This window comes from Coregonus lavaretus (genome assembly GCF_964263955.1).
Source record: "Coregonus lavaretus genome assembly, chromosome: 10".
NCBI classification, from domain to species: domain Eukaryota; kingdom Metazoa; phylum Chordata; class Actinopteri; order Salmoniformes; family Salmonidae; genus Coregonus; species Coregonus lavaretus.
The window spans coordinates 44,591,192-44,602,498 of record NC_139997.1 but is presented as its reverse complement, the minus strand read 5'-3'; positions in this window follow the sequence as shown (position 1 = coordinate 44,602,498).

Sequence of the window (11,307 nt, the reverse complement as noted above, 5' to 3'; positions counted from 1 at the left end):
CTAGCTTGTCTAACTATCGTAGCTGGCATGCCTGCTGGCAAGGTTAGTAGACCTTAGAAAGGCAAGCAATTACTAAATGTACTGAACAAGACTCACATTCCTTTCAATATTTTAGCAGTCAGGAGGATACAGAAAGCTCAAGAGGTATGCTTAGATATGCAGATAAATAAACATACTTTGACATAGAATTAAGCTTAATGATTATGGCTCTAGATTGCAGGAAAAAGTCATTTCAGGTCTTTGAAAAAGACATAATTCTCCAACTTCCGGACATGGTGGTCCGTAGAGAGGCACCCCCCAGCCATCCTCATGTACTTTGTGCCCCCTCAGAATGTTGGGGTGTATGGGGCTCCCCTACTGTATGTACTTGTTTATTTGTATCCTGCCCAGTGTGTTTACATAGCTTCTGTGTGTATGTCACGTGCATAGTGAGTGTGTGTGTGTGCATGTGTGTGAGTAGGCTATGTACTACTCAGGAGGACATGTCGTGTCACTAAAATTATCTAGGCTGTGTGACTCTTCTGGGCCAATTAACAGGGATTAAACAGGTCTCCTGGCACTGAAACCCTGTCTCTATCCATCATGCTCATCTTCTGCTGTGTGCTAACAAGCTGTTAGTGGACTGGCTCCCACTTTGTGCTTGTGACTAAACAGCTCTTTCAGTCCTGTCTAACTCACTGCTGTCTGATCCTCTACGTGGTGGTACTGGACCCCAGCGTTATTGTCACTGAGCACATTTGTCATTACTGTAATTACTGTATAGTGTCAGAGTAGATCCTAAGCCTGACCAATACTTACCGATCAAGATCGACTGGGATCTAGAAACCACACCTCTCCGGAGCTCGAGACCACCCTCCCCCACCCCCAAAAAGCGCAGCTAACAGATACACAATCGGAAGAGGGCACTGGGCTGTTTTGGGATTAGAGCAGAATTCACTAGTACAACGTGTTTTAGAGCCAACCCAACTATCAAAACAAGTCCTTTTTGGCTAGCCACAACAGTCTACAAGCTAGCTAACTACCGGTAGCTAGCTTTAGGTTGCAAGCCCACTCACTAATTTTTAAATAATTTTGCTAATAAAGCTAGCGAACTAGCTAGCTAGCAAAATTAGCTAACAATTTCATGCAAGTTGTAGTTATCTAAATAGCTAGCTAGCAATATTAGCGATTTTGCTAATTTATGCTAATTTGAACATTTTGTGACTTTGTAGGGTATGGTTAACCAAAGCGAAAAGCTGGCAACTGTTGGTTTGACAATATTTTATTGTTAAGGCTTAAAAAACACATCTGTTCGATAGGAGAACATTTTAATGGCCTCCATGCACTTCTTGGAAATGCTAGTTTGAGCATGACACACTTCCTGTGCAAGCCCAGGGCTTGTGGATTTGGCCCTGGGGGTTTGAGGGGGCTTGTAGACGGCCTGAGTTCTTGGATAAGTCAGTACATCAGTATCTCTGGATGAACCCTGTTTTGGAGGTGACGGATGACATTTCGGCCTAGGCCAACACAATGGACGCTACGTTCAAGCACCAGGTTTAGCACAGGGCTAATGTCTTCTACCTCCGTGTAATTCTTCTGCAAGTTGAATATCGTTACGAAGTTTAGACTTACATTTTTATCTATTGTGATGTATATTTCTCGGCCACTGTTTGTAATTTTTTTCCCCCTTGTTAGGTTGTTATGTGAGTCAGGCCTGAACTTCAGCCAATCCCTGTATTTGTATATGTGCTAAATCCTCAGCTACCTGATGATTCCCCCTCCTTCCCCCTCTGGCCCCCTCCTACTATCTGCAGCATCATCCCCCGGCCACTGATTCATGGTCCCTATCTATCCTATCTATCCCCTGTGCATTGTTGCGCGCCAGCAGCATTGAATATCACAGTGCTAACTTAATGATTTTTCTCTTTTTGTGCCTTCCTCTCTTTCTTCTCCTCTGCTGTGCTCTGTCACATCGCATCATCATCACGGGACACACCGACCTTGCATCTCCCCGGACAGAAGCTCAGCTCAAACCCCCCCTGGAGAACACCCAGCTCAGAGAATAGAGAGGGGGGAGTAGACCTCCGCCTGTCCCCCTACATCCCCCCATTCCCCCGCTGTCCCCAGGGGCCGCCAATAGATCTCCACGTCAGAGTGAGTCACTAGTCCTCTCCAGCTGAATCAAACCGGCAGCACTGTTTCCATTTGTAGGGAAGAATGAGTGGAAGAGTCTGTTCTGTTTATAAGATTATGAGATTGTTCTAGGGACAAGGCAGTGGTTGTGCGGAGGTGGGGGGGGGGGGGCAAATTGTATTTTATTGCGCCGAATAGAACAAGTGTAGATTTACTGTGAAATGCTTACTTACGAGCCCTTTCCCAACAATGCAGTTGAATAAGGTTTACGTATCGGCCCCAAAAGCTCTGACGAAGGCCTTGAGGCCGATACGTAAAGCTTAATAAAGAGCAGTGATAAAAGCAAGAGCAGTGTGCAGGATTCTTATTTTTTCTCATCTTATTCAACTGTTACCATGCACCTGCAACAAAGATAGCTCAGATGTGCGAGTGCCTTTTGAATTTTGAACCATCAATGCAGTTAAAATCGTAACACAATAAAATAACACCAAATAACAATAAATGTGGCTATATACAGGTTACTGTATATACAAGGAGTACTGGTACCGAGTCAGTGTACTGGGTTACGAGGTAGTTGGGGTGATTGATTGAGGTAATATATACAGTACATGTAGGTAAGGAGTGAAAAGCAGAATGTCTGGGTAGCCATTTAATGAACTATTCAGCAGTCGTATAGCTTTTGGGTAGAAGCTGTTCAGGAGCCTTTTGGTCCCAGACTTGGCGGTACATTTACATTTACATTTTAGTCATTTAGCAGACGCTCTTATCCAGAGCGACTTACAGTTAGTGCGTTTTTTAAAAATATTTTATATATTTGTATATTTTTCATACCCCCCGTACGGTACCACTTGCCATGCAGTAGCAGAGAGAACAGACTGTGACTTGGGTGGCTGGAGTTGTTGACAATTTTAAGGGCCTTAGTTCTGACACCGCCTGCTATAGAGGTCCTGGATGGCAGGAAGCTCGGCCCCAGTGATGTACTGGGCCGTACGCACTACCCTCTGTAGCGCCTTGCGGTCCAAGCGGTGATGCAGCCAGTCAAGATGCTCTCAATGGTGCAGCTGTATAACTTTTTGAGGATCTGAGGGCCCATGCCAAATCTTTTCAGCCTCCTGAAGGGGTGCCCTCTTCACAACTGTGTTGGTGTGTTTGGACCATGATAGGTCCTTAGGGATTTGGACAACGAGGAACTTGAAGCTCTCGACCGTCTCCACTACAGCCCCGTCGATCAGCCCCAAAGGAGCTGATTGTAGTCCACAATCAGCTCCTTTGTCTTGCTGACATTGAGGGAGAGGTTGTTGTCCTGGCACCAGACTGCCAGGTCTCTGACCTCCTCCCTGTAGACTTTGTCATTGTCATCGGTGATCAGGCCTACCACCGTCGTGTCATCAGCAAACTTAATGATGGTGTTGGAGTCGTGTGCAGCCAGGGTGTGCAGGAGGGGGCTAATCACCCACCCCTTTGGCTACAGATGTGAGTGCTAAACCGCGATAGTCATTTAGACAGAATACCTATGGTGGTCTGCTTGAAACATGTTGGTATTACAGACTGGGTCAGGGAGAGGTTGAAAATGTCAGTGAAGACACTTGCTAGCTGGTCAGCGCCTGCTCTGAGTACACATCCTGGTAATCCATCTGGCCCTGCGGCCCTGTGAATGTTAACCTGTTTAAAGGTCTTACTCAAATTGGCTACGGGGAGCGTGATCGCACACTCGTCCGGAACAGCTGGTGCTCTCATGCATGGTTCAGTGTTGCTTGCCTCAAAGTGAGCATAGAAGGCATTTAGCTCGTCTTGTAGGCTCACTTCACTGGGCAGCTCACGGCTGGGTTTCCCTTTGTAATTCGTGATAGTTTGCAATCTTTGCCACATCCAACGAGTGTCAGAGCCGGTGTAGTAGGAATCCATGGCTTCTGGTTAGGATATGTACGTACGGTCACTTTGGGGACTATGACGTCAATGCACTTATTAAGGAAGCCGGTGACTGATGTGGTAAACTCCTTAATGCCATCGGATGAATCACGGAGCATATTCCAATCTGTGCTAGCGAAACAGTCCGGTAGCTTAGTGTCCTCTTCATCGGACCACTTCCGTATTGAGTGCATCACTGGTACTTACTGTTTGAGTTTTTACTTTTAAGCAGGAATTAAGAGGATGGAGTTATGGTTAGATTTGCCAAATGGAGGGCGAGGGAGAGCTTTGTATGCATCTCTGTGTGTAGAGTATAGTTGAGCTAGAGTTTTCTCGCCTCTAGTTGCACAGGAGACATGCTGGTAGAAATGAAGTAAAATGGATTTCAGTTTCCCTGCAATAAAATCCCCAGCCACTAGGAGCGCCGCATCAGGGTGAGCATTTACTTGTTTGCTTATGGCCTTATACAGCTCTTTGAGTGCGGTCTTAGTGCCAGCATCGGTTTGTGTTGGTAAATAGACAGCTACGAAAAAAAGATGAAAAATCTGTTGTTAAATATTGTGGTCTACAGCTTATCATGAGGTATTCTAACTCAGGTAAGCAGAACCTCGAGACTTCCTTAATATTGGAGATCGCACACCAACTGTTGTTGGCAAAGAGACACACCCCCCCTCCCCTCAGCTTAACAGACGCAGCTGTTTTGTCCTGCCGATGTATAGAAAAACCAACTATATTTATATTTTCCATGTCCTTGCTCAGCCACGACTCGGTGAAACACAGGATATTACAGTTCTTCAGATCACATTGATAGGATAGTCTCGAACGGAGCTCATCCAGTTTTTCCTAGCCACCGTGCTTCTACATCTGCATTGCTTGCTGTTTGGGGTTGTAGGCTGGGTTTCTGTATAGCACTTTGTAACATCTGCTGATTGATATTGATATTTTCCAATGATTGCACGTTCGCCAATAGAACGGAGGGCAATGGAAACTTATCCACTCGCGGTCACAGTCTCGTTGGATATTCCACACGCCAAATTTAGGTTAGTAATTGCTGTTTTGATGTCCAGAAGCTCTTTTCAGTCATATGAAACGATGGCCAAAACATTATGTACAAAAAAAGTTAGGATCAGCGCAAACAAACACACAAAATAGCACAACTGGTCAGGAGCCCATGAAATGGCGGCCATCCCCTCCGGCGCCATTACAAGAATGTGCGTAAAAATACACTCCCCCAAACCAATGTCTCCCAGACACACGCACACGCACACACACACACACAAATGCTCATTCTGTAGTCTGCCACAGGTCATAACTGAAATACTCATTGTTGATCCATCATTGTTTAGTGTCTCAGTAAAAACATTACTGCCCATGGATGTATTGTTAAAACAAGGCAGTAATAAGAAATAAGCAATACAAGCAAAAAGCAGAGGAGCAGTTTAGTCTAGAGTTATTTTTAAGAGGCATGGCCCTGTTTCAGTTACTCTGGTCTCTCTTTTCTCCTAGTAGGATAATTGCATTCTCTTTATAGCTAGCTGTCTCATTTCCAGTGGAAAGTTTCTTTACCAAAACTTTTATCTCAAAGCCAGTTTGAACTGGAGGTTCGTGGGGATCGTGTGCTAACAGAACAGGACAAGGATGAGCTTCCTCACAGTTCTCTGCTTTGACATCTGACAGGACATGAACAACCTAACACTTAAAACTTCAACAGAGTTGTATTACGTCACATCTGTTTAACTGCACCAGCCTAAAGCACACACACAACAACATTCTATTTTCCTCTCTACCCTTGCATGCAATTTGAGTCACTTCCTCTCTCGCTCTCCCGCTCTCTCTCTCTCGCTCTCTCTCTAGCATCAGACACAGTACAATATGAATAGATGAATCGTCTGCAGTTTGTGTTGACATTTAGGAGATGAGGCTTGTCCTGGAGAAACAACGTGAGGGAAAGCAACATGAAAGAATACACACAATTTCCCCCAGTGCTAGCAGTGCTCTGAAGCCAAAGGGAGTGTGTGAGAGTGAGTATGAGAGGGGTAAGAGGGCATTACTTTGTCCTCATAATACAGCAAGGCTGGCATAGCTGCCAGGGCTGCCAAAAAATAGTTCACAACAGTACATGGCCCATGTCTGACAGGACTTCTCTAACAACATGTCTCTCTATGTTTTTCATGATTTCTGGGTCAAGATTAAACTTTTCCAAAATGGCATGTTCCCCTTGGCAGCTGCTTATTTGTAAGAGACATTCACTAGCAGCATGAGCTAAAGTTATTTATGCTTAATTGAAGCCTGCCATTTGGTGCTTTTGGTGTAGGAGGTTGTGTGAGCATGAATACAGTATGTGTGTATGTGCACAGGTACATACGTGTGTATTTGCATGTGCCCATGGAAAATTTCATTGTGGATTTCCATGCTTCATTGCAGCCTTCCATCCTGCCATTGTTTAACTCCGAAGCCTTTTAAGAAACCCTGTTAGGCTTTAGATTGTTTGGGGATTTGGAGACCTTCTGCAAGAGCTTCTTCCCCTCTGGGAAAAAGGGAATGAAAGTTTCTCCACTTTCAGGACCAGCTGGCTGCTGTGAACTGTCTAACAGTGTCAGGTCAGAGAACAGAGGAGACCTTGGTGACTACAGTATGCATGAGTTTGGTGGGTGGATTCCTGTGTAGCACCATGTGTGAGTGCTTTTATATGTCCCTGTACCTTGTGTGTGTTTTGTGTAAGAGGAGGTGATTATATTACTAACAAGGAAGGATAGACATAGATGTCAGCGATAAGCAATTTTAATCACACATGAAAATGTTTACAGTATGTACTGTGGGCTTTGGTTTATTTCTAAAAAATATGATGTATATACATTGACCCTGGGATAAGCTGGTAGGGGAATCTGTAAGAGGACGGCAACACTTCACTTGATGCTTAGCGACAAGAAAATACTATAGAATATGGAATATCATCTACAATAGGCTCTGAAAAATGGTGATTGCAATCTAGCAAACCTTTGGATGTTGTATCTAGTTCAACAACTAGTGCATGTGCTTTCGATGAAAGTTTATGATTTTAACCTGAGGGATGAAGTTTTCTCCATATGATATACTGTTGCTAGACTGGGCAAAGGTCTGTAGTTACTAAGGGGAAATCCTGATCATGCTATGTCCTGATTGGACAGTAGGGTGTCAATCAGCCATAAAGGAGCAAATTAGATTTCAGAACACCCATCATGTGGACAGGAAGTGATGTAGGTGTCTTCTACAATGACAAGTGCTGCTTGCTGTAATAGGGGCATCATGCCGAGGGGCATCATGCTGAGTTCAAAACAACTGGGAACTTGGAAATCTCTGACTTCTGACTTCAGTGTGTTCAAGACAACTGGGAACTCTGAAAAAAACTAGCTCAGACTGGGAAAAATCGGTTGGAACAGTCATCCAACTCAGGAACTCGGGCCTCTATCAAGAGCTCTGACTTTCCGACCTGAAGATCACTGACGTCTTGATTTGACCTCATATTTGTCAGAGTTCCCAGTTGTCTTGAACACACCATCAGATCTTATATTACAGGGAATACCTCCTGAATAACATGCTAGGAGTTCAAATGATCTGGAGAGAGTTGGTGAAAGGAGGACTTTGTCCGCTGAATTTTCCTAGGCAGCCATCGGAAAAGCATCTTGCACAACTTCTTGCTTTTAACCTTGGACTTGGTCATGGTCTTAGTGATGGCATTCGTCAGCAGGGTGGGGTTGTGGGGCAGGGAGTGGGGAGTGTGGTTGTCAGCCCTCTGAGGATACAAAACCTCCAAGAAACATCTCTCTTGCTGCCTGAAGTCATACTCCACACTGCAGGGACAGAGAGAGGGTGAAAACAGAGGAAAGCAAAAACAGGAGGAAAGAGTCAGCCGATCTGACCATGCTTCCTGTGTCTCACCTGTAGACGATACAAGCAGTCTTCTGACAGGTGGAGCACTCCCGGAGGTCCTGGCCTGTCCTGTAGCATCGCCGACTGAAACAAAGATCAGGAGATGTTAACTAGAACAAAAGAGGCTTCTCTCTAATTCCTTCTCTGTTCTCTGTAACGTCATCCTGTTCTCTTTCTCTACTCACTCCTTCTACTTCCCTTTCTATCTCTACCCTTTCTCACCTTCGCTTTCTCTCTCTCTCTTCCCCTCTCTCTCTTCCCCTCTATCTCTTACCCCTTGCTGAGAGCGTGGCTCATCTCCAGGTCTTGGATGATGTTGAGAAGGGTAGTAATCCTGTCCTGGTTGGCTGCCAAGCTGGCTTCCACACACTGCAGCCTCCTCTGGAGAGGGGCTGGCCTGCTGCACTGTGGGGAGGGGGGCAGCAGCAGGTCTGCATCAGCCGGGTGGGAGTGAGCCAGCCTGGGGTCGTCTAGGGAGGGCTGTGGGATGGTACTTGACGACAAAAATACTGGATGGATCATCTGGTGTGTCTGATTGGGATGCGTGAGGGTGCAGGATGCTAGGTGTTCCACGCGTGATGGCGGCAAAAGGGGGTTGCACTTGGGGTTTATGGCTGTGTGTGTGAGGAGCTCAGTGATGGTGTATGGACGGGCCTGTGGTATGAGTCGGTGTGTGGGGCTTGTGTGTTTGTGTGGGGTTGGTGTGGAATGGAAGTCTGTGTTTATGTGGTTTGGTGTTTCGGGGATGGGTTTGACATGTGCAGTAGTGTTTGTCTGTGATGCAATGAGGGGCTTAAGGTCTGTTTGTGTCTGTGGAGTGCTGGAAGGTGGAGCATCATTTGTGTATATCTGCTTGTCAAGGCTGAATCTAAATGTGGTATTTGCATGTGTATGTAACACGCTGGAGGGAATGTGCTCTTTGTGTGAATGTATTTGACGCTCAGATCCAGGTTTTAGGTTTGTGAAAAGGTCTTGCTGATGTTGCGTAACAATGTGTCCCTGCTTTTCCCATTCTTTGTTTATCTTTAGTTCAGTGATGTGTTTTGGAAGGTTAGTGACCTGTGATGCATTGAATATTCTAAAGTGTCTTTCCTCATGTGTCTGTGACACGATGACAGGAGTACAGTGTGTATTTTTGTTTGACATAGACAATACTTTGGCATATACGTTTGCATGCATTATTGGTTGCACAACAAATCTGTTATGAGTGCTGGTGTGATGGGCAGCGGTTTGTTCAATATGTGTATTTATAAATGTGCTGTTATTCTGCGTGTTAGTGGGTGATCTGTTTGATGGGTCAGGTGGTTTATTGTTGTGTGTCTGTGTCATGATCAGTGGTCTACAGTTCGTCAGTGACGTGGATGAGGGCTGATGCTGCGTAGCTGTGTATAAGGCATTTGAAGAGAGAGAGGATGTAGTTGTACGTGATGTGTTATCAACGTTAGGGGGTGTTATGGGGGATGCATTAGCAGAGTCAGGGGAACTAGGTGTGTGTGATGTGTTTGACAAGTTAAGGATATGGGACAAAGGCTTTGGGGGTGTATTTGTGTGTGATGGGTTAAAATAGCTTGTGGGAGTAGTTGTGTGTGATGGGTTAAAATAGCTTGTGGGAGTAGTTGTGTGTGATGGGTTGTAATAGCTTGTGGGAGTAGTTGTGTGTGATGGGTTATAATAGCTTGTGGGAGTAGTTGTGTGTGATGGGTTATAATAGCTTGTGGGAGTAGTTGTGTGTGATGGGTTATAATAGCTTGTGGGAGTAGTTGTGTGTGATGGGTTATAATAGCTTGTGGGAGTAGTTGTGTGTGATGGGTTATAAGGGTAAGAGAGAGTGGCTTTGTATGGTGTGTTTGCTGGTTTTAGAGTTGTAGCTGTGTGTAATGTGTTAGCGAGGCTAGGGAGTGTTGTTCTATGTATCGTTTTAGTAGCACTGTTTGGGAGTGTTGTTGTTGTCGTCAGTGTGCTTTCAGGGGTAGGAGGTGTAGCTGTGTGTGAGTTTGCAGAGTTAGGATGTTTAGTTGCGTGTGTGTTAGCGTGGTAAGGGGGTGCACTTCTATGTAATGTCGTAGCAGTGTTAGACTGTGTTGTTGTGTTTTCAGGCTTCGGTCGGGGAATCTTACTCCAGTGAGATGGGGTCTCAAGGGAGTTGGCATTTGCACACCTGGGTTCAATAGTTGCCTTAGTGACTGTAATAGCTGTTGTGTGTATGATGGTTCTTTGGCGGGTTGGCTTGTCTGAGTGTGTATGTGAAGGTGTAACTAGGGTTTCTACTGGGTCTCTGCTAGTGGTATGCAGGGGGTATATCGGATGTGAGGTATAACCATTAGTCTGTTTCAGATCTCTATTTTTCCATGCAGGCGGTGGGTTTGCAGGCAGGTTTGGCTTCCTGTCTTTGTTGTTATGAACAGGGGGATTACAGTGGGGGTGGGTGGATAGAGATTCTGTTTGTGTCAGCTGTCTTTGTATCAGAACCCTGTCTGCAAACCTCGGAGTGGAGCATGTAGAGTTCCTCTCTTTCTCAGTATGTGAAGGAGGAAGATGGTTTCTGTCTGTGAGTGAAATAGGTGTTTTCATTGCTGTTGTTCCTTCAGGGCATGCAGAGGAAGGGCTCTTAATTTCCAGACTGGCAGCTCCATCTCCAGCTCCAGGGACCACAGTCTGTCTCCCTCCACAGTGTATGCACATCCGCTGGGGCATCCAGAGAGGTGGGGGAGCAGGTGGTCGTTTTGCATTCCCACAATATGAATGTGCCACAGAATGTTCTTTAGGTTTTGATTTGTCCCCTCCTCGAGAGGACATGGTCGAGACAGGCTCCGCCTCATCAATGCCATCCATACAAATCCCTCCTATAGCCTCCGAGTCAACTACGCTGCCATTTGTGTAGCGCAAGTCCCGCCTCCCTTTGATCTTGCCATTCCCCACGCCCCCTGATAGGTGTGTGTTAGTCTTGATTGCTTGGGCATAGCAATAAGTTCCACTTTTCCATTGGTTGAAGACCACATTCTCTGTGAGCTCACTGGAAATCTCTTCAAAAGTCACACCCTTTTTGGTCTTGGTATCTAAACTCCTCTGTTTTGGAATAACACCTCTTTGTCTGACACTCTTAGTCCGTCTGATCCCCTCCTCTTCCTTTGCCTCCTTTGGGATGTAGCCATTGCATGTAGGAGTAATCCTGCTTTCTGATTGGCTGGGGAATGTCCCTGTTAGTTTTGTCCCGTGCAGAATGGGTGCTCTCACGCCGGGTGAAGTCTGCACTCCGATGCTGCACTGGGGACCCCATGTCAGTGGCAGCTCTCCACCAGCCCTCTCCCCCCCTGCTGTCCTCCAACCACGCACCCCCACCAGGGCGGAAACTCCCAGTACTGGCACAGGAGTGGTCAG